Here is a 23,742-nt window from a genome sequence, read left to right on the forward strand (position 1 = left end):
ACAAAAATTAGAAGTTAAAGTCATGCCCCTGCTTCCAACAATGAACATGACACAAAAACACAACTTCCCATATCAGGAATTGTTCCTTCCAGATGTGGGCTAGAGTACTTCAAGAGGCAGGTGATCTTCAGAGGTACTGTGAAGTGGATAATAGTGTGTATCCCATATTTTACAGATGAGGAAATCACAGTAGAGAGCTTGAGTGAGCTCCCTAAGGTGAGCGACTTAATTAGCAAGTAATGCAGCAAACACCTGCAAGTTAGCAAATGAGCCTCCACACTTCACTTAAGATCTGCAGTGAGCTGCAGCTGATACTACCCAGTCTCGGAACATGCTCCTCACTGGGGTCCTCTTCCATGGTGGACAGGACTGCCGGCTTCCACAGGTAACGATGCCTCTGTGCTTCACGCCTGGAGACTAGGTCTCATTTTAGCTTGTCTAGCTGGTCTATAATTGCAGAGCATTTTCTGTCCTGTGAACCGATGCTTTGTTTCCTCTCTGTGTATGCACATCAGCATGCAAGTGTTGGCCTCTGTGCTGCCCCTGCCCTTCTTCTGACAGAAATTGGTCTGCTCTTTCCGGCTCTGACTGTGACTAACTTCCTAGTGCTCTGGGAAACATTGGCCCAACTAGTACAGTGCAGTGAGAAAACTCTAATAACCCACCCTAACCCACAGATTGTTCTGAAATGCCTGTACCAAGAACTATAGCAATTTAAATAGAGCCCTTTATTTTAAGAGGTAGTACACAAGATAAACATAAAATGAGACAAAGTAGCATGTATTCATAGTAGATAGCTAAGAAAGAGCTTTAGTTGAAAAATTAGAGCTATTTTTTCTATCCCCAGCATGCTAATGAACCAATATAAAACTCAGTATGCTGTCACCATATCTAATTATATCTGAATGGGCTTCAAAAACATTTTTTTTTTTAGTTGGCCTCACATATTTTCAGGCTGTGACCTCCTCACTGGTAGAATCCTGGAAGCAAGACTCTGGAAAGTAGCTGTTTTGAAAGAAAGTCAATTTTGTTTAAGATACTCACTTCTTGGGATGTTCATTTTGGCCATATGTACCCAGTAAAAACACATACAGTGGGCTTCAAAATAATGTGGCTGAAACACTATATGTCCTTGTAAGATGATAAATGCATCTCTTGGGAAAAGATTAAGAATGCAAATATAAAAATCATCATTCAACGGGAATCCTAGGAATCACCCTAGAAATACTCTAAAATAGTATGTGGTATGTTGTAACAAAACAACAAACATACTATCAATAGGTTATAAATCACCTACACAAATTTACCATTTATTCCATTTAAAGAAAAAGTGATTCCCATTTTAAAAAGTCCTCTTTTTCCCGGTAATTCTCATAAAAGTAGGTACTGGGTAACCTCAGCTTCCTGGTTACCATGTAATTTGTTCCCATTTGTTCCATAAGCCCTTAAAATCTTCCTAACACTTAGAAACAAATCTTGGCTCATTCAATGCGCTACTTCCTTTGGATTCGAAGTATATCAAGGCTTTGAAGGTGGTTCAGTCACACTGGGTCTTCAGTTAATAAGTCCCTCTGTTACCATTCCTGAACAGTAAGGGCTCTCAGACAAAAGCAACTGTGTCCTTCTTCTCCTCCATATTTCATGAGAACCAAAGCAAGCATACCCATGTCTTTGGTTTTCTAAATAAGTCCATGGAAATATTTAGCAGTCCCATTAAATAAATTTTAACACTAAATCCTTTTTGGTATGCTATATATTGTTTTCCCTATAAGCTCCCTGTTTAATACAGCTTTATTGGAGAGTCAAGATTCCGGTGCCTACAATGGCTACCACACTGGCTTAGGCATTCCTGATGTTTTAGAATGAGGGATAAATGAAGCTTGACATGCACAGACTGTCAAGTCTCATGTGGCAGACAGAATCATCCGCAAACAACTCTTATCCATGCCCACCCCACTATGCAACATGCAGTGAAGTACAGAAAGTTAGTTCTTACACTAGTCTTTTTAAAAGAAAACTACTGGAAGAATAGAGAACTATTTTCAGTAGGAAAGACATGCTTGCTTATATGATTTATAAATTATTTATCTATAGCCAAGAAAAAAATCACTTATGATCCATTCTGATGAGAAGGTGCAAAGAACTTGAGTAGAAGATGACATCAAATGAACCTTCCCGATGATCTGCATGCACCTTCATCTCTAGAAGTCAGATTTCATAAGACAGCCTCTGGTACAGAAAGCACAGAAGATGTTCTCCTGAGAGAGGAGGAAGGCATACAATCTTCCATCATGATTCTTCCAATCTGATGTGTCTGTTTCAGAAATGACTACCAACTGAGTTTTCCCAGTCTAGGGAATAAGGGATGCTGGCTGTGACCTCAGGCATCTTATTTGGCAACGAAGCTGACTCCCATGGCCCCAGATTCCGTTCCGTGACATTTTTGGAACCCTCTAAAGTGTCTTTGCTTGGATAAAGTCACAAGCAGTGCTCTCATGCATTGAATGTGAGGAAAGAGACACGATCATTTTTTTGTATCAACAGATCAGTTCCAGTGAGAACTCGGAACAGCCATGAGAACCAGACACAGTATTCTTATCAGCTTTGACTTAACCAATGCAAAATGGTAGCATGCTGTTTTAGAAAAATAACTAATTAAAAGAGATCAGTTCCTCATAGTTGGAGTTGTGGAATGTAGTTTGAACACTATACATCAAAATGAAAAACATGTTTATGCTCCTGATAGCTTTGCTGTTCCCTCTTCCGTCTTAACCTCAAAGTTGTGACTAAGCTTGTCCAAAGAGGCAGTTTATTTTTACAGCCATGCTTACAGAGAGCCAAAATGGCACCCAGAAGATTTTTCCCCTCTAATTGCTTGTAGCATAATTTGTGATGATGACATCATAGTTGCATGGGGGGGCAGTGTTTTCAAAAACAAGCACTTCCTTTTTCATAGCCACACACCATAGAAGAGACAGAAGACTACTCTCTACAGACCTGCTATTTTGAAACTCTCAGTGTAACACTGTCAGAAACAGACATTATTTTTTTTTGTCAGGTACTAAAATTTACAATTTCTGGTTCCTTAGTCTCTAAAGGAAAACAATCCTTGCTGTGAGAGCAGAATATACAAGAATATGCATTATTTATTTTTTTCTAGTCAATATAATCCATTGATTAGAAATTCACATCACTAATACCTATCACTATCTAAAGCTTGCATTTATGCTTTATTGATTTTTATTAGATATTTTATGTATTTAGATTTCAAATTTTATCCCCTTTCCTGGTTTCCCCTCTGGAAACCCCCTAACCCATTCCCCCTCCCCTCTGCTTCTATGAGAGTGCTCCCCCCCACCCACTACCACCTCCCCACCCTGGCATTCCCCTACTCTGGGGCATCCAGCCTTCACAGGAACAAGGGTCTCACCTCCCACTGATTCTAGCAAGACCATCCTCTACTATGAATGTGGCTGGAGCCATGGGTCCCTCTATGTGTATTCTTTGGTTGGTGGTTTAGTTCTTGGGAGTTCTGGGGGTTCTGGTTGGTTGATATTGTTGTTCTTCCTATGGGGTTGCAAACCCCTTCAGCTCCTTCAGTCCTTTCTCTAACTCCTCCATTAGGGTCCCTGTGCTCAGTCTAATGGTGAGCATCCACCTCTCTATTTGTCAGGCTCTAGCAGAGCCTCTCAGAAGACAGCTATAACAGGCTTCTGTTTATTTTCTTTAATTAGGTGCATAAACAAGTGTCTGTGTACGTGTGTGGTCATGTTAGTATAGGTGCTTGTGGAGACCAGGAGTTTCTGGATTCCTGAAGCTGAAATTACAGTCTATTGTGAGTGGCTGTGTACAGGTCCTTGGAACAGAGTTCACATCCCCTGTAAAAGCAACATATCCTATTTACTTCTGAGCCATCTCAAAGACCACCTCCCTACCCTGGTATGCACTCTATGTAACACAATGACTTTGCTTCTTCCCACTTTCTCCTAAAAGGATTCCTTTCTCAATAGGTTAGAGACAATGAATGGCAACATGGACTGTATCCTACAGTGAATTGCCAGCTTTACCAAAAGATTCGGAAATCTCACTGATTTTAAACATGCTTAATCATCAGGGACATGCAAATGGTAACTACTTTGTAACTTCTTCTTGTACCCACCAGAATGACTAAGATCAATAAAACAAGTGACAGTTCACACTGGTGAAGATGTCATACAAAGGAAACATTCATCCATTGCTAGTGGGAGTGCAAATGTGTACAGCCATTTTGGAAGTCAATGTGGCTGTTTCTTAGGAAGAAGGGAATCCATTTACCTAAAGATCCAGATATACCTTGGATGACATATACTCAAAAGACATGTAATTCTACCCCAGAGACACTTGCTCGACTATGTTCACTGTGGCTTTATTAATAATAGACAGGAATTAGAAACAACGTTGGTGTCCCCCACCAGAAGAATGGACAAAGAAAATGTGGTACTGTCTTTCTTTGGTTTACTATTGCTATGATGAAACACATTGACCAAAAGCATTGTGTGGCTGAAAGCATGTATTTGGCTTACACTTTCACATCCTAGTCCATTATTTGAATGAAGCCAGGAAAAAACTCAAACAGGGCAGTATCCTTGAGTCAGGAGCTGATGGGGAGGTATGGAGGGGATATGGCTTATTGGCTTGCTCATCATGGCTTGCTAGGCCTTCTTTCTTATAAAACCCAGGTTTACCAGCCCAGTGGATTAAAGATGTATCTTTCCATCTCAAAAAATATGAATTAAACTTTATTTACCACCTCAAATCTGGAGTAGAAATTAGTTTTCCCATTTCAAATGATTTAATTATGAAACAAATACCCTCACAGCTGTGATCAGCCATTTAGGTTTTAGTAATTCCAGATGTAGTGAACTTGACAACCAAGAATAGCCACCACAGATACATTTTCACAATGGGATATTACTCAGTCATTAAAAAAATGAAATCACAAAATTCCCAGGTAAATGAACAGAACTAGAAAAAAATCATTCTGAGTGAGACAACCCAGACCCAAAAAGAGTTATATGGTATGTTTTTTATGGATATTAGCTATTAAGTTAATGATAACCAAGCTTGGTATAGAATAAGGGACTGAGGGCACTATGCAGGGAAACATAGATGGATCTCCCTAGGAAAGGGAAATAGAATAGATGGCTATGGATGGATGGGGACAGGTATGAGGGTTCAAATGGAGAAGGGGGGGAGAGGGGATAAGGGAGAGAATACAGGGACCAAGGAGAGAATATAGGAAGAGACAGCTAAAATTAAGGGCCATTTGAAGGGTAGTGTGGAATTATAATACAGTAGAAGCTTCCTAAAGTATATACATACACAAAAATCATCTAAATGAAATTAATAAATAATGTGGAAGACAGAGCTGCCACCAGACATTTCTTATCACCAAATGGATCTTCCCTTACTGGGAATGGTTATATATAACTGAGTTATTGGTCAAAGGTGCCCATTGAGAATCCCCCCTAAAATTCAGATCATTGCAATGACTATAGGTTGCTGTCTACAAACCAACTGCAAGGTCCCATTGCTGAAGACAACACCACACAACTCATTGAACATGGAGAAGTTGAACTGGAAACTACATGAAGCCTTTATCCCTACAATCTAGCATCTTTTGTACAGGAAGGTACTTTTCATGCTACCAAAGGAAAAATGTAAAACGCCAACCCAAACACAAATGCTTTGATCTAAAATGCTATCCTACCTGCAAGATATGCTAATGCAATGGCACAACATTTGTGGGAGTGACCAACTTTTATCTTATTTCACTGAAGGTCCATTTTATGTGATGGAACCCATACCTGACACTGAGTGGGTGACCAACAACCTGAGACTATACAGCCCAGGGACCTAGGATAAAACCAAATAGTACTGCTCTAAAATCAAAAAAAAAAAAAAAAACAATCCCCCCAATGTAGGAATAACATGACTTCTACTGACATTCTGCTACACACATAGAGCAGTGCCTTGCTCATCCATTATCAGAGAAGCTTCCTCCTACAGGAGGTGGGAATAAATATAGAAATCCACAGCCAGACAATATGCAGAGAGTGAGAGATCTTGTCACACTCAGCCCTCAATGAGATGTCTCCATGAAATCCCTCCCTACAGAGCTCAGAGAATCCTGTAGAAGTGGAGGCTGAAAGAGTCTAAGAGCCGGATGGGATGGAAGACACCAAGGGAACAAGATCCTCTAAATAAACATAATCAACTTGCATATAAACTCACAGAAACTTAGGGGAACTACACAGGGCCTGCATGGGGTTGCACCAGTTCCCCAACTGGTCCTAGAACTGAAAATGAAGTGGGTACATGTCATGTCTTGCCCAAAAGCTATCTCAAATTGATAACCACTTGAAACTGAAACTTTATAGTTGCCTCCTAAGGAGTCTCTTTGAGGAAACAAATTACTCATAAGGTTAGGCTGTATGTTGAGCAGTTGATGACAAAGAGAAAAGGAAATCAATAGCGTATTTGGAAAATAACAACAATAACAAGAAAAATATAAATAATTCATTGTTAAGGGGGTACTTATTTGTAGGAGTCTGGAAAGGAACAATCTGTTCATTCAGACACAGAGAAATGACAAACATTTGATGGAGTGGCAGCTACAGTCTGGGAGCAGATTTAACTGGAACAAAGTTTAATGACATGTTAGCTTGATCCTGGTGTGTAGTAAACATTTACTGCCCATGGTATATAATGAAACCATTAGGTAAGACCTTTTATCGGAGCCTGTTTCCTAATCATTCAGAGTCATTAACGGTCACAACAGAGGCAAACAGGAATGGTGACATGAGCCTCTAAAAATACTGCTTATTGGCAACTGCTTTCTGGAAGAAGTATTTTGTGTTCATTGGAACCATTAGCATGTGAGTGAAATTTTCCAGCAGTTCACAAAAATACTGGGACCACATCAAGAGCACATCTGAGAAGTTTAGGAAAGCTAGAAGAAGTAGGAAACCTTAGCCAGCAGAGCATCTTGTCTATCTGGTCAGAGAGGCTGCCACTAAATGCCTGTTGTCTTGACATAATTAGATTAAACTGCAGAGAAGACTGTGTGACATTTCCATCAAATACGGTCATCACCCAGCCCACTCAGATTATTGTTTTTACACATGTTCTTCTGTGTACAAGGTTTTACCATGTCAACATGGCTATGACTCAGAAAATGTGGTGGCACTTTGACAGTCATTCTTCACACACCACCTGGTTTGGGAAAGGTTCCTTGCAAGTGCCAGGGCACCAGACATAAAAATAATGTAATAAAAATAGAAATCAAAAGGGCCTTTCATTTCCTCCAACTTTAAATCACCTTATTTTAAATAGGTACAGTAAGGAAGTTATTAGGATGAGAAATATAAGGGATGGGGTAAATTTATGGATAATTAAAAGGTAATAGGCTTTGGCAATGGCATTGCTTCATGTGGGGACATGGACTCTTAAAGGTATGTTTTGGTTTGGTTGGTGCAGTGCATTGCTGCATATTACAGAAGGAAGGCATCAACTTTATGATGATCCTCTCAATTTTTTCCCAAAGGAGAACTTTGTTTGGAGAATGGACTTGGTCCCCTGAAGTAGTGTATTGAAAACCGGGCTCCCACACTTCTTCCTTATGCATTGCTACATGCCTTTGACTTTGCTCCATCTCTCTTCACTTCCCCTGTTATTGGCTGCACTGACAAGATCTTTCAAATTCTACCCTGTGCCAACCAACCCTACCCTGTACTGCCAGTAATCACATGCATTGTTCTCTGTGTATGCGAACATCCTCGGGATAAGTTATCCTGAGTTATTTAATACTCCAAGTTTCCTTGTTTATATATTGCTACAAATTATCCATACTATATTTTTACCACAAGACCCAAGCCTTTGCTCTTCTTATCTATGGGTCTTCTAACTTGACTTGCCTTTGCTTTGGACATTTTGCAATCCTGACAGCCTTCTGTCTAGAGCAGGTCTTCACTACTCAACTATTCTCATCGTAGCTATCTCCTCTATAGGGCTGCTCCTCAGATAGCAAACAGCATTAGTTTGTCTCACCAGCACAAGGGAAAATGCTAGTTAACAGTGATTCGGAGACTCAGAGATCTCTGAGTTATGGAGCCTCGTCACTGCAGTGGCTCACCATTTCTGAATTGGGCTGTTCTCTGAACATCTATCTACTTGACATGATTCCCCAGGCAGGTTGTGATGTTTTCCACAGGTCAGACCCTCAGAACTGTGATTCAAGGAAGACAAAGAAAAAAGTCCACAAAAAGCTCAAGCCTTGTGAAGCCATTGGTTGACTTTACAAAGTCAGTCAACTACTTAGGGAGAAGAGACTCTTTGAGAGAGCTGCCTGCAAGTTGTCCAGGGAACTCCTGGGATGTGGCTTTAATGAGTCCCCATGGGTGTTGTAATGGCGTCTTCAGTGATGTGGTTGCTCACATTATTGATGTTCCTGTAAGGCACATGGATATGCTTGTTTATTCACTAAGCTAGACTTATGAGGAGATCATTACATTTTCCCTTCTTGTGATTACACAGTTTTGTGTGATGCTACTGTACCTGTAACTAAATAATCACAGGCGTGTCCTGCATCTCCCATAATTTTGCCTTGGCCTGTATCTTGTGAGTTATTATTCCTGTTTCCTCAAATCAGTTTCATTTCTGTATTTTGCATGCTGAAACCTGAAGTAGAACTCACTGACCCTCCCTGGAAGTCCATCTGAAGCATTTAGAAGGTAAATGCAGCACATGAACATGATTAATATTCATGAATGAGGCAAAGGACACTCTTTGTCTTACCCTGTAACACTCTTAGAAAAGTCACTGATCATTAATATGAAGCAAAGGAGCTAAGAACCAAACTGAAAAGCAATAGCAGTGCTGTTTGTCATCATGCCAGATTAGGTTTGCCTAGATTCTGAGTACCTATATCCATCAATATAATGATGAAATCTTCTAATGATAATCACTGGTACATAGCCATTAATTGATGCTTCTTTTATTATTAGTGCTTTCACATTTAATACAGAATCATAGCTAAATTTTATATTACAAAGCAATTCTTATCTGAATTGTTCCTTATATAAAGTCTTCATTTATAATTTTACTTGAAAACTTACCTCCTCTATTTTGCACAGATCTCATAGTTAAGACATCAGTAAACGTGGTGATGGTATAAATTTGCAGCAAAACATTGAATATTGAATTTTACAATATGCAGAGAATTAGGCTTATGGGTCAGTAATTTCTCTTTGAAGTCTGAAATAACCTAAGGTATGTGCATATGATCACAGGGATATAAAGTGATTTCAGCACAGAGGCACACACCATTTAAATATCTGTAATTGTAAGAAACTAGAATGAGTCAAACTGTGAGGTATTTGTGAATTTCCACATGATAGATCATTACCAGTGATTAAGAGTAAGATTTGCTAATAATGTTCAATACTGAAGGTAAATTATAATGTTTAAAAATCAAGTGAGTGTAAAGAAACCACACATCATGACAAAAGATAGAAAAACACATGCACTGAAATTATCAGCAAGAAATACACTTGCACATTAGAAGTCACAGTGTTCACAGGGGCTAGTGGAAACTTATCCCATACTTCCCTTAGAATTTTACATATGGTTCCATGGCGTTTATAGTCAATAAGGCATATACGGAAATAAACATGTCTCTAATGGCATTGCTTAGAGTTCAAGCCTTAGATTATGTCTGGACTTTTCCTCAGGGAAAGAACATCTTACAATTTTATATACCTTATTTCCTAAGACAACTAGTTTTATGAATATTGCCTGGAATGTGGCTCTATTTCCTTTTTAAGACCAGAAGAGGGTTGTCTGGGTCATCCTCGTAGATATATGTCATTAACCTTTGTCCGTTTTCATCTCTCTCATTGCACCACTCTCCCAACACTCTTCCTCACTCTCAATGATTCCTTCCATCTTCCCAACAATCCTCACCTTCTGTTTTGATGCCATGCATACTCCCTTCTCCATTCAAATTTCTTTCTCCTCTCTCACAGTCCTCTTTCTTCTGCTCTTCATCCACCCTACTCCCCCAAATTCAAGTGTACACATAAGAGAAAAATATGTGTGTCTTTCTGAGTCTGGATCATCCCACATAACATAATAGCATCCAGTTGTATTCATTTCCTACATATATCACAATAAAATTTTTATGTGTATTAATGAAACTTCATTGTGTATATACACTACATTTTCTTTACTCATTCATTGGCTGATTGACATTTACACTGATTTCATTTTATATCTATTGTGCATGGTGCAGGAGTAAAAAGAAATGCTGCTATGTCTGTGATGGTATTTAGAGTCCTGTATGCACGCAGTAAGAAGTGGGATAGGTACATCATTCAGGACGGTCCATTCTGGTCATTGTATTTTCAGTGCTTTTGAGGAACTTGCACATTGATATGCACAATGGCATTTTCCCTTCACCAGCATCAAACCCTACATCCTCACCAGCATGTGTCTCACCTGTTTTCTTGTCAAGTCACATTCTGACTGAAATGAGAATGCTGTTTTAGTTCCCACATCCCTGATGACAAAACATGCTGGACCAATTTTCACATGTTTATTGGCCACTTGTATTTTTTTGGTTGGTGAAACACTAAAAAGAACATTCCATTTCATGTTGATAAATGCAATCAGTAATTGATGTCATATGATGGGGACCCCTATTGATACCAAGTAAGGAAGAAGATCCTTCTGTAGAATAAATGAAGAGGGGACTTGTTTGCTGCTATGGACATTAATGAGTGAAAACGGAAGTACATCAGCAAAGAAATAGATAAATTCAAAACTCATTTCCATTCCTGCTCTTCCTGTATACTTCTGTCTCTGGGAAGAAGTAACGGATATTTCTTCAAAACAAGAACAAAGTCATGGAAATATGACTTAAAATAAGTAGGATTATATATTTAGGAGACTAACTTTACACATGCTTCTTTTTCTTCTTCTCCTAAAATGAACCTCAAATTGTTCACTGAAAGATTGCTGGATTTCTATTTCCCACAAGCAAAAACAACTGTAAGAATAAAGAACCTTTTCTTCAAAGAGCTCTAAAGAGCTACTTCTAGAAAAAAAAATGTACAAATACTCATTGCCTTAAACATTTAGTTGAAAAGTTTACAAAGTGAAGAGTCCCTGACGGGTAACACTCCGCAGTGACGATACTCCTTGAACACACTCAGAGTGATGCCGCCTTTCCTTGAGAGTTTCCATAAAATGAAAGTATTTACTCTATGTTGGCCATTCAGAATTTAAAGGAGAAAGTTTTAGGAGACTGATACACAGTACAAATCCAATGTCTGCAAGGATTAGGCTGGTACTGGCACCTTGGAGAAGGCTGCCTGGTACAAACTCTATGTTTAAGACTTAGAACGTTAATTATAAAAGTCTTAGAAAAGGATCACAGAGGGTGATGCCTTAGAGGATACACTCATCAGTATATATTCTACAGTGTATATTCATCTACACTAGATCTTGGGAAGCACAACTTTTAGGACTTTGTAAGGGAAAACTATGGATGTTTTCCCCAATTCTGTGGTTAGTTTAGATCTTTCCTGAATCTATTACACAGATTTTTTTCATGGTTTTCCTTTTCTTTTTTTTCCTTCCCTTTTCCCTCTTGCTCCAGGCCTCCCTTGCTTTGGCCCCCCACTAGCTCTGGCCCATAGGGTTTTTTTTTTGGTTTTGTTTTTGTTTTTTATATCTTCTTAATTTACATTTCAACTTTCCTTGTTTCCCCTTTGGAAATCCCCTATCCCATCACCCCTCAAACTGCATCTATAAGGGTACAACCCATCCACACTCATCTTTCTGCCCTGGCATTCTCCTACACTGGGGCATTGAACACCCTCTGGCCTAAGGGCCTCTCCTCCCACTGATGTTCAACAAAGCCGTTCTTTGACACATGGCTGGAACCATGGGCCACCCCATGTGCATCCTTTGGCTGGTGGTCCATTTCCTGGAAGCTGTGTGTGTGTGGGGGGCTGACCTGTTGACACTGTTGCTCTCTCTATGGGGCTGTAAACCCACTCAGCTCCTTCAGTACCTTCACCATCTCCTCTATCATAGTTTTATTTATTTATTTATTTTTGATTTGTTTCTCATTACAGGTGGTTGTGATCCACCATGTGGTTGCTGGGATTTGAACTCATGATGTCCAGAAGAGCATTCAGTGTTCTTAACCGCTGAGCCATCTTACCAGCCCCATTACATAGATTTTTATTAGTACAAGTTAAAACCATGAACTTGGTTGCTGAAATAAAAGCAGAACAAACACAAGAAAAATTTCTCAAAAGTGAAAATAGTGTTAGGAGACTGGGTTTCTCTTTGCCACACGAGGGACAGAACTGAGTTAAATAGCTAATTTTATCACTGCATTAAGTTCAGAATTGTTTATTTCTTGGTAGAAAAATGTGTGGGTGAGATAAAAGTGCTACCAGTATTTTGCTGCATAGGGGAAGACAGGTCAAATAATACTTCATTAGGAAATGTATCTTTATTCCTAGAAACCAAATTGTAACTCAGAGAGCACAACATAGGTGGGCGATAGGGAAGTTTTTCTCTAATAATTATTTATTAGTCTGGTCATTAAGGTCACATGAAAAAATGTAAAAGACAAACTATTAATAACCAGCATAAACCTTACCCTGCTTTAATCAGAATTTCAAAGCACCACAGGAATCCAGTAATTAGAACACCAAATGGCATGAAATAAAATTAGACACCTATCTTTTAAAGAATACCTGCGTCTCAGGTATCATTTAGATGGATTCAACTGTATGTCTTTGGCCCACCATCTGGAAAAATTTGATGAGGTTGCTGAGACAAGAAAATCCATGCAGGACTCGTAGGTTGATTCATGGAGCACACTTAGTGACATTTGGTTATCTATTCCGTTCAATACCAGATCTCTGGGGAAGTTGCCAACTTAAGCAGAGCTGTGTCAAAAGCCACTTGGTGTCCTATCTTTATATAAACTTTGAGCTACAGTACCTACTCATCAGTCAAATAATCTATAGATTCCTGTAGAGATATAGTTAACAATGTTTACCACACCACTTTGAGTGAAGGAGGTTACCTTGATCACGAAGGTAGGCCTCACCCAACCAACTGACAACCCTAAAGACCAAACCTGAGAATTACCTCATGAATTCTGAACCAACATTTTTTACTTCAAAGTCTGCAGCCTGGTACATTTTTCTGGGGATTCCAGAGTTGTCTGCCTCCACATATGTGCATGACGAGCTCCTGAGACTAATCTCACTCTCCCTTCCTTGACTTCTCTGTGGCTTTCTGTTTGTTTATTTCTATCTCTCCTTCTCTTTCTACATACTATAAATAACATATAAATGCCACATCTCTCGAAACTGATATATGACAGAACTTTCTTTCCCATTTATATAATTATATGTCAATTTTATGAGTCTGTAAATGTTTATATGCATGAAAATTTAAAAATAGAATATAAGATCCTACACTAAATATGCACCAAAGATATGTGTGTGTAAAGTTGATTTTGAAAACTGGTTACATAGAATATAAATCATTTTGATAATTAAAAATACAAAGGATTTTTTTTTTTTTGTAGAATAGCAACATCAATGTATCCCAAATTGAGGGACTAAAGTCTCTTCATGTGTAAATATTTGTTTTTATAAATTGTGTTATATATCTTAGTGGGCCCAGGTGAAAGCTCTCACTTGAAAATAAAACCCCATCTTAGAAGACATTTCAAAGATGAGGTGTAAGGCTGTCCAGGACAATGTTAGAGCAAGCAGCAGGGATACCTACTGGTGAGTTGTCATACAAAGTCTTCTTTGGGAAGCATAGTCCTTTCTGAAGACTTATCTCACTTTCCACGATGTTTCTTTTTTGCAGAATGACTAGAGCAATTTATTTGCAAACCACTTACCAGCTTTCATGGAATATTTTAAACCAGTCCTCATCATTTTATGTATTTGATACCTTGTCTGCTCTGAACTATTCACTTATCTGTCTCTCTGTCTCTCTGTCTCTGTCTCTGTCTCTGTCTCTCTCTCTCTCTCTCTCTCTCTCTCTGTGTGTGTGTGTGTGACAGAGAGAGAGAGAGAGAGAGAGAGAGAGAGAGAGAGAGCTGTGAGGGTTATAATGCTTGACCAGTGAATTCTGTCTCACCCCACCAACTCAGTCCTTATATATAGGTGAACTGTGTTTCCCAGTTTTATATATATATATATATATATATATATATATATATATATATATATATATATATATATATATATATGTGTGTGTGTTGGTTATGCACACTCACTCAGGTTCTCACACATGCATGACAAGGAACTTCTTTACTGAGCTACTACCTCCCAGCCTCAAGCTAAAATTTTTAAACTATCATTTTGAGTTCATTATTTTTCCCCCTTAGGCTAGATGTCTTTTTCATTTCTTAAATGCCTAGCTTCTTACAAGATATTTATTGGAGATCATGGAGCAGCATCTATAATCTATATCTGTAGAGGACTGGACTACCCTTCCTACCTTCATCGATTGATTCCTGATCACTTAGCAGAAAATGGCAACATTCACATATGCATGTGAAAGCACTAAGCCTCAGATAGGGTCTCTCTAGAAAGCCCTCTTATTTCTGAAGCTTCTACGAAAATGACACTGTTCTTAAGTATACACCTTGCCAATTTTGTGTAGGAAAGGCTATATATAGACCCAGCCCTTTTATGAATGACCATTTCTGTTACAGTTGTTGCCTATCACTTTGTAATTGAAACCTTGAGATCAAGACAGTCAATGTAGTTACCTTCGTTTGTTTCACATAGTGACTGGATTTCTTGCCTACACATGGCAACAATAACCTTTCTTGCACTCCACTTTTGATTTGTGGTAACTAATCCTGAAAATGGATGTTATAATTTTAATTATAAACAATCAGGGATTTTTAACATTGCAAATAATATTTTGACTTAATATTATGAATATTTTATGTCATATATTGACATGTTCTTGTCCCAAATTTAACTCCTAACTCATTCCTCTGTAACTATAAGAAGCATCTGAGATATCCGACTTATAGAAAGATAAGGTTAATTCTGACTCAATGTTTCAAATGTGCTAGTCAAAGACTGGGTAAACCTCTGGCTTTTGCTTCTTGTAACGTATTGGGAAGCAAAGGAAGAATATGTATTTCCCATTACCTTGTGGGCAAGAAGCTTAACAGAAGGTAACCCACAATCCTCTATAAACACATTATTCCCCAGGACCTAAGGACTTAACCTCAACACGCTAATATCTACCTTCTACTTCTGCTGTCCTGGAGACCAAACTTGTAATGCATAGACCTTGATAACAGTCCATATCCAAACTATAGCATGATACAATATTTAACCTCATTTTCTCCTTATTCATTTTTATCATAAATGGCCCTTGCAGCTAATGCAGAGTCACCATGCTAGAAAAATAGAATGCAGCTTCGAAATGTGAAAGCTATCATATTCACAGAGTAAAAACTATCATTGTACTAAATCATAGCAGTATAAAAACACCAATTTAATTGGTTGTGCTCTGATAGTTTATTAGAAGGGAATTATTTGGAATGAAACAATGTGGAATATATAACAGCCTTGATTTTGGCATTAGCTCTACCACAGTTTGAACCAAATGCACTCAGGAGGGAAAATAAGATGCTGTAGGCATCCATTGCTAACAGAACTATAACAAATACCATTTTTAGGTATGAGTTTGATACTCTAGTCATGGTAGCTCACACCACTTGAGAGGGTTGAGACAGGAATACTCAAGAGAGTTTGAGGCTACCTACTGAGTCCCAGATTAGTTTAGGCTACAGTGTAAAACCTTAACTTTAAAACATTTTGCACACACACACACACACACACACACACACACACACACTTTTAAAATTGTATAGTTTGTTATGATTATAGGTTTTGATGTAATATTCTGTACTGAGTACCAAAATAGAAGATAGGTATATTAGAGATGAACTTCAGATTCATAAGACAAACATTTCCACAAACTTTTTTGAGGCTATCATAATTATTTCTGATTCTTTAAGGAAATCAGCATAAAACCAAAGAGGCCATAAGTTCATACAAATTGCAAAGAAACATCTGCTTTCTGTGGTGCATGTTCTTCCTTAAGTTAAGCCTCATCTGCCTGGGAATAATCTCATTATATTCAAAGAACAGATCCACTATTCTCTCTATTTGTTCTTTAATCCTATTATAGCATCTATCTGTATTTCCATTTTTGACCTTTGGAATGTTAAAAATCAGCATTTCTTATAAAATTTAATAATACAGTCTTAAATATGACTAAGACCTCTAGTTACCTTGTATCTTTCAATAAGCTTTCGTGGGCCAGGGAAATCAACATCATCCGGTAGTTCCTAGTTGTGAGGCAAAGGAAGAGCCTGGTCATCAGCACAGGGCAGTGTACTGTATAGCATACTCATGGGGTTGAAGAGCAACCTCCTTTATTTATACATAGCCTATACGTCTTATTTGTCTCCATGACAGACACACTGCCAAGGTCTCAGCCTGAGATCCAGGCTGCCTCAGGGGTGTCCAGAGATCAAGTCCCTACTTTTGGCTGCAGTGTCACCAGCACACCTGAGATGAAAGGAGCACTTGTGCGCGCGCGCACACACGCACACACACACACACACACACACACACACACACACACACACACACAAGTCTCTCTAGGCCTAAGAACTTATCTGACTTCTGGGATTGCAATCACGTAATCTTGCAATGTGTGTCAAAACTGGCAATAATAAAGCCTAAAATACCTATCAGAATACATTTAATAGTTTATAACACCTTCCATAAATTATATTGAAAAAGCAATGGATTACAGGAAGTACATGCAATTATTTATGTACTCCTATGGATGAGAAACGGCTCTTCTGGGGAAATGGGCTATATTTATCAGCTGTAATTAGGACAAATCTTTTCCTTAGGTACCAAAATAAAAGATTGAAAAAGAGAAAGCAGAATTAATTTTCAATAATACTTTAAGATAGCCAGGTACAGAAAAGGAGAAATTTAATAAATGACAATACGACTAGTAAAAATGATATGGTTTTATTTTTTCAATTTTATATGAACTTTTGGTAATAATTTCTCTCATCCAAGCTAAGGTGCCGTTTCCAGGATACCTTTGAGATACATCATGAATGATTTTAATGCCATTTGGATTCATATTTCACACTATTCTTCTCACATGGTTCTAGTGGCATGGGGCAAGCAGCTCTTGCTATCCGCAAGTCTCAATTGAAAAGTGAGCTAACTCTCCAGAAACACTGAAAGTGATACTCACCTAAGTCATTTACAAAGTCTCTTTTGTCCATAATGATCTGTCATGTCAGGCACTGGCAGAGCCTCTCAGGAAACAGATATACCAGGTTTCTGTGAGCAACAACCAGTAACCCCAGAGCTCCCAGGGACTAAACTACCAACCAAAGAGTACACATCGAGGGACCCATGGCTCCAGTTGCATATGTAGCAGAGGATGGCCTTGTTGGGCATCAATGGGAAGAGAGGCCCTTGGTCCTGAGAAAGCTCACTGCCCCAGTGTAGGGGAATGCCAGGGTGGGGGAAGGGGAGTGGGTGGGTTAGTGAGCAGGGGGAGGAGGGATGTGATAGGAAGCTTTTGGAGGGGAAACTAGGAAAGGGTATACCATTTGAAATGTAAACAATGAAAGTAGCTAATAAAAAAATCTGTTATGCCCAAATTATGCAGTCTTAAAGAGGAATAGGATTATTGTGTAGGTGCCTAGCCAATTGTCTTCAGAGAGGTTTCACCCTCTGTGATGTGAAACATGCAAAACATTAGGCAGAGAGTGGGAACCCTGTAGAAGAGGGGGAGCAAAGATTTCAGGAGCCAGAGCAGTCATGGACAGCAGGAGAACACAGCCCATAGAATCAACTTAGCAGGGCTCATAGGGGCTCACAGGGACTGAAGTAGAAAACATGGACCCTGCATGGGTCTGATATAGGTCCTCTGTAGATGTTATGGTTTTGTAGCTTGGTCACGCCACCGATGGGACTCCAACGAGTGGGAGTGGGGGCTGTCACTGACTCTTGCACTGACTTTGGATCTTCATCTTACTGGATTGCTTTTGTCCAGCCCTGGTATGAGGGTTTGTGCTTAGACTTGTTGAAACTTGCTATGCCATGTTTAATTGATACCTCTGGGAGGTCTGCTCTTTTCTGAAGGGAAAAAGGATCTGGGGAAGAGGGGGTAGCAAGGAAAAAAGGAGAAGAGAGAGAAGAAACATCAGTTGGGAGTTAATGTACTCTATGAGAGAGTAACAATAATTACAAAACCGGAGTGGGATTAGTTTGATGCGACTGTGATACAGTAAAACTTTCTCAATATCTGGGTGAGGCCATTAGCAATCGGTACCCACAGAATTCTATCTACCCTACCTGGTGCTTTTGGTTCAGACTGTGGTGCAGCTGACGAAGATGAAGTTCTACATCTTCCCTCCCACTTAAAGGCATATAAGGCATATGGCTTCAGTCATAGCAAATAGCAACAGCTATTCCTGCAAAACAGAGGTCTCTACCATTGCCTCCACCACAGGTGTGTGACCCTGAACCATTCAAGAAACAAACAATAAGACAAACTAAATAGAAAGTATCTTGGTGCTTTGCTTTAGTTTCATTCTAATGGAATAAGGGTGTTGAGACGTGGTACTTCGATAACACCATGCTGAGATTGCTTCACAACATATAATAAATGCAGAGAAAGCAGAGCAAAGGGTTGGATGTCAAAACAAAAGTTTCAGCTTTTTAAAAATCTAGTTATGCATGCAGCAAGTAATATGTACAGTGTTTCCAATTAGATCAATGAACACAGTCTGTTTTTACAAAGCAGTTATAATCAGTATGTAAGTGTGCATACGTTGTGCATTTGTTCATGCATTGAGGGGGCTGCATGGGTGCAGTTGTAGGGGCCAGAAGACAACTTTTTAAATTGGTTCTCTCCTGTCATGCAGGTGCTGGGGATTGAACTCATGTTTTCAGGGTTGCCAGGAGGCAACTTTTCCAGCTGAATCACCTCTCTGCTGACTTAGTTTTCTCTTGATTAAAGCTGTCTCTTTATGATCCTAAGCTTGCTACCAAATTTTGCTTTCAAGTGGCTTTACGATTCCAGTCATATTCGATTTTATTACAATGACCGCAAAATGCTATCCTTCCAATTCGTGCATCTTCTCCTCTGTCCTCAGCCTCCCCTACTTGTTCGATCTTTCCTACCCTAATAATACTCTGTCCAGTAAATGACAATGCCCAGTCACACATTCCTCATTAAATACAGATTTCTAGGCGTACCTGGCCATTCTCAAAGGAAGGCAATTCATCACTTACCAAACTTACAGTGGTTTGAGATTGCCACGACTGAAATGTAATCAGGGAAATTATCTTTAGTGTTTAAAATTCCTAAGGTACTATTGATACATTAAAGCTCCTCTTTTGCCAGGTTTTAAAACCTTAACCAACTAATAATGTATTGGTTAGGAGTAGTGGTATCTTTTATTTCATATATATATATATATGAAATATCCTTTGAAAGACATTTTTTGTAAATATATTATTGTATTGTCACTTTCGGCATTTACTTCTTCTTATCTCTAGTTTATCTGAGAAATTTTAATTTTGTGTCCTTTTCAAATGCCTGAGATTTGGCTCAGTGAAGATACCATGTTTTGAAACAACTCCATATCTAAAAATGGGTATAAACATATGCATAGCATTTCAATGTTCATTTATCACTTGCAAATGTGTCCCAAAAAGCTATAAATAGGAAGCACGTGTGCACCCATGTGCACTGAGATTCATAGGCATATAAATTCCTATCTGCATCTACTATGATTTTTCTTTCAGATTTCATTAAAATACATCTTTGTGAAATTTCTATTAACTACCCTAAATCGGGCATCCCAGGCAGGCCAAGAGATTCATCTGCTCATCCCCTCTTTTTTTTCTACTTGCATAGCATCAAGCACCAACTTGGAATGTGGCACTCCAGGGTCACAATATTCAAATCCTTTCATAGTGACATGCACACAAATGAGGACAGGCATTTGAAATGCTGGGCACAGGGCCTGGCACACAACTGCCGGGAGAGAAGCTGATTTTCCCATTCCTTTCCCCTTCCCTTTGTCTGGAGTGCACACACATACCACTTGCCTCCTCTTTGGAGGCATGCTACATTTTAGAATCACAAAGTTCCTTATCTCACAAAATTCTTCCTTAACAAATTCTCGTTTTGTAATTTCCTTATGATATAGCAAAAATAAACCAAGAAACAAGAGAAGGATGTTCACAGTCTTTTGTCTCAAACCATAATTTACCCCCTGTAACATAAAAGAAAAAAATAGGAGGAAAAATATTAGGAAAGTAATTCATATTAATAGTGTATTTCAGACAGTAAATGTTTGGACAGGGTACTCCTGTTGAGAAAATATAATTGAATTCTTGGGTGGTAGCACATAGACACAGAATCCTCTCAACTGCAGCTGTTGCAAATGTTTAATAATGTGGGTATGTTTTATAGGCAACTCAAATACCACAATCTGTGCTGCCATTGACAGCATTTTTTTTAAATGACAAAAAACTCTCAGTAAAGTTTTGAGCAGAAGTAACTGCTATATTCGTTGAAATATTGCAAAATTTGTTATATATTTGAATTGTACTTATTTACATAGTGAAAATAAGTTTGAGCTCTGATCTCTACATATTTATCTTTTAACTACATAAAAATTCACTATTCTACATGTGTTGCAGATAGCAGACCTTCACCCAGGAATTCGAGCTAACTCAATAGCCCTAACCCACTTAAAAACATTCCCTGAAGCAAAGAAGGAGCCCACATTCATTGAGACGGTTAAGAAGGCATGGCTCATTTTGGCTTGTTTTGGCTGGTCCATCCTGGCATGGAAGCCAGGCCGGCAGGAGATTGAAACAGCTGGTCACATTGTGCTCAGAGTCAAGGAGCAAAAGTCTGAGCATTTGCACTCAGCTCACTCTGGCTGTGTCAATCAGTCTAGCACATCAGCCCATGCAATGAAACGGCTTGTAATTAGGATGGGTCTTTCCATCTCAATACATTACTCATTTAATTCCAAGTCACATACTTAGGCATGATCAAATGACCCTGTCCTGGGACAGCTTATTTGAACTTCAGAACTCACTTCAAATATAATTATGCTACAAAGCCTTCAGCAAGGATCCATGGGAGGAGCCAGTGTCACCCTTTAGTGACTGTGTGGCACTCTCAGTTACTTGCTGAGATGAAACACTGTTCATTTTCCTCTCAGAATGTATGAAGCTACCCTGATCTTATTTATCACATTGTTGACTGTTTTCTGTCAGCTTCCCTTCTACAATGGTAATGACTGGAATGTATTATGTCTGTGCCTCTCTTTCTAATCATTCTTCCACTGGATTTGTACTATCCTATTTCTGTCACAGAATATGCTCAAAATTACAACTCACTAAAAAGGAGGAAAATCATGCCTGGCATTAGAAATTCAGCCAACTACATTAAGTTAGTGAGGTTATGGGTCTTAGAGTAGAACCAGTTAGTGCCAATTTACTAAACCAAACTACTAAATGTATTCTATGTATTTATCTTTATATGCATTGAGAAGTGTAATTATGGTATCTCAGCAAAGAAACTTCTCTTTTAGGGACTGGAGAGACGGCTCAGAGTTTATGTAAACTGGTTGTTTTCCAAAAGACCTGAGTTGGAACACAAGTGCCCACCTGGCAGTGTACAGGTGTCTGTAATCAGAGTTTCAGTCCCTGGTCTGGCCTTCACAGGCATACATACAGACAAAATGCTCATATACATAAGATCAAGACATTTAAAGAAACTTCTCTTTCCCCCAGAAAAATACACCATTACAGAAAACTGCAACTTGTCAAAATCCAGAAACCAACTTTTCATAGAGATCCCAGCCCAAATTCATACATCTATACCACAAATCTTGCACCTTGGGCTCATGGAGTATTGCGAAAAGAGGGCAGAAAGATTGTCCCAACAGAAGACAAGGATGTCTCTGTGAGACTGTGTCTTATAGATATAACAGGGAATCTTCACTCTTCATGCCTTCAAAAACATGGCTGCCTAAATAAGAGGTGAGGAAGTCCAACCACTAGTACACATGCTAATATGAAAGGGATGTGTCTCGTGGAGCTGTATACACAAAGAACAACAAGCAACTAAAGAATGCTGAGAGTAGGAGAAATCTTCTTCTCCAGGGAAGAGCATACTAATTGTTATCCAATAACAGGTGGTCAGCCCTGACTTCCTATCACGACAGTGTGAGTAGTTGTATTTCTCTTTATCCACATACTTTGTGTGTGTGTGTGTGTGTGTATGAGTGTGTCTGTAAAAATAACAAAAAAGGAGGTCATGAATTACAAAATATGGGTGGAGAAAGAGGCATGAGAAGGGATAGAGTCACAAAAAAGAAAAGGAGAAATGAAATAATTATATTTTACTAAAAGTATTTTTTTCAAAATAAAACAACAATTATTAACTAAGTGTGGTGGGATGTGCCTGCACTCCCATGTGCTCCAGAGATCATATGTCCAAGGATTGTTTGACCTTTAAACTCTCGATTAGACTGAGAAACAAGAAACTGCCATCTCAAGAAACAAGCCAAAACCCCAGATGACAACAAGTAGTTGTCCTGCATTTACTGTGCACAAAGCTTTTGTAGCAAAGAAAATAGAAACTATGGTTCTTATTTTCAAGACAAGAAAAGTAGGAGTTGTGTTCTGGGATTTCAGATGAATGGAGGATTGGAAATCTTTTCTTTTAAATGAACTGAAAAATTATTTACAAGTAGAATCTTAGGGAACAAGTTATTAATTACTAAAATATTAAGTTCTAATGTACAATAAGAAGAAAGATTAAAGCTAGTCATTTAGCTTGGTCATTTATAGTTTCAGAGTAAATATAAAATTAAAATCTTACTTCCTGAAATTTCTATGTATATTAAAAAATACATCATATACTTAAAGGAAAAAGATCTGGTGGATTAAATACCTTCAATTTAATTCTTTTGATGCAAAAATTTTATTCTTTGTTTTTATGTTTAGTGCTTTCGGCTTCATTAATTTCCTTCACTTTCTATATGATTGAGGATTTTCTTAATAGAAAAACATTATGAAATCTATTTTCTATGTGGTTCTACTTGATGTCTAAGTAATTTAGTTATTAACTTCATATGCATTGCAGTCTTGTCCCTGTAGTACTCAGAAATGTATCTGTCTTTCTTGTTCTGCATCCCTCCATCCCTCCCTCCCTCCCTTCTTCCCTCTCTCCTTCCCTCTTTCACTCTCTCTTTTTTGTTTTCCCTCCCTCCCCCTTCTTCTCTCTCTCCTTCTGTCTCTCCCTCCATCCTTCTGCCCCTCCCTTCCTCCCTCTTTCCCTTCCTCCTGTCCTCCAAACCTCCCATCCTCCTTCTTTCTATCTCTTCCTCCCTCACTCTCTTTCTTCCTTCTCCATTGGGGTTGAATTTAGTACTTTATTCTTAGAACTGTACTCACACTGAGCCTCAATCCCAACCACTGCACTTTTTTATTTACTCAGAGAAACTTTCTTCTTTGTGGAAGCTTATATTGTTATCATTGCCATTCCACA

At 38.7% G+C, this 23,742-nt stretch overlaps 1 protein-coding gene across 2 annotated transcripts in view; it reads right to left on the bottom strand.

Moving 5' to 3' along the window:
- Kcnq5 (potassium voltage-gated channel subfamily Q member 5) overlaps window positions 1-23,742 on the bottom strand; it is a 557,693-nt gene that overhangs the window by 378,717 nt on the left and 155,234 nt on the right. The window lies entirely within an intron of this gene.

The sequence above is a fragment of the Apodemus sylvaticus genome, chromosome 9 (genome assembly GCF_947179515.1).
Source record: "Apodemus sylvaticus chromosome 9, mApoSyl1.1, whole genome shotgun sequence".
Classification (NCBI taxonomy): domain Eukaryota; kingdom Metazoa; phylum Chordata; class Mammalia; order Rodentia; family Muridae; genus Apodemus; species Apodemus sylvaticus.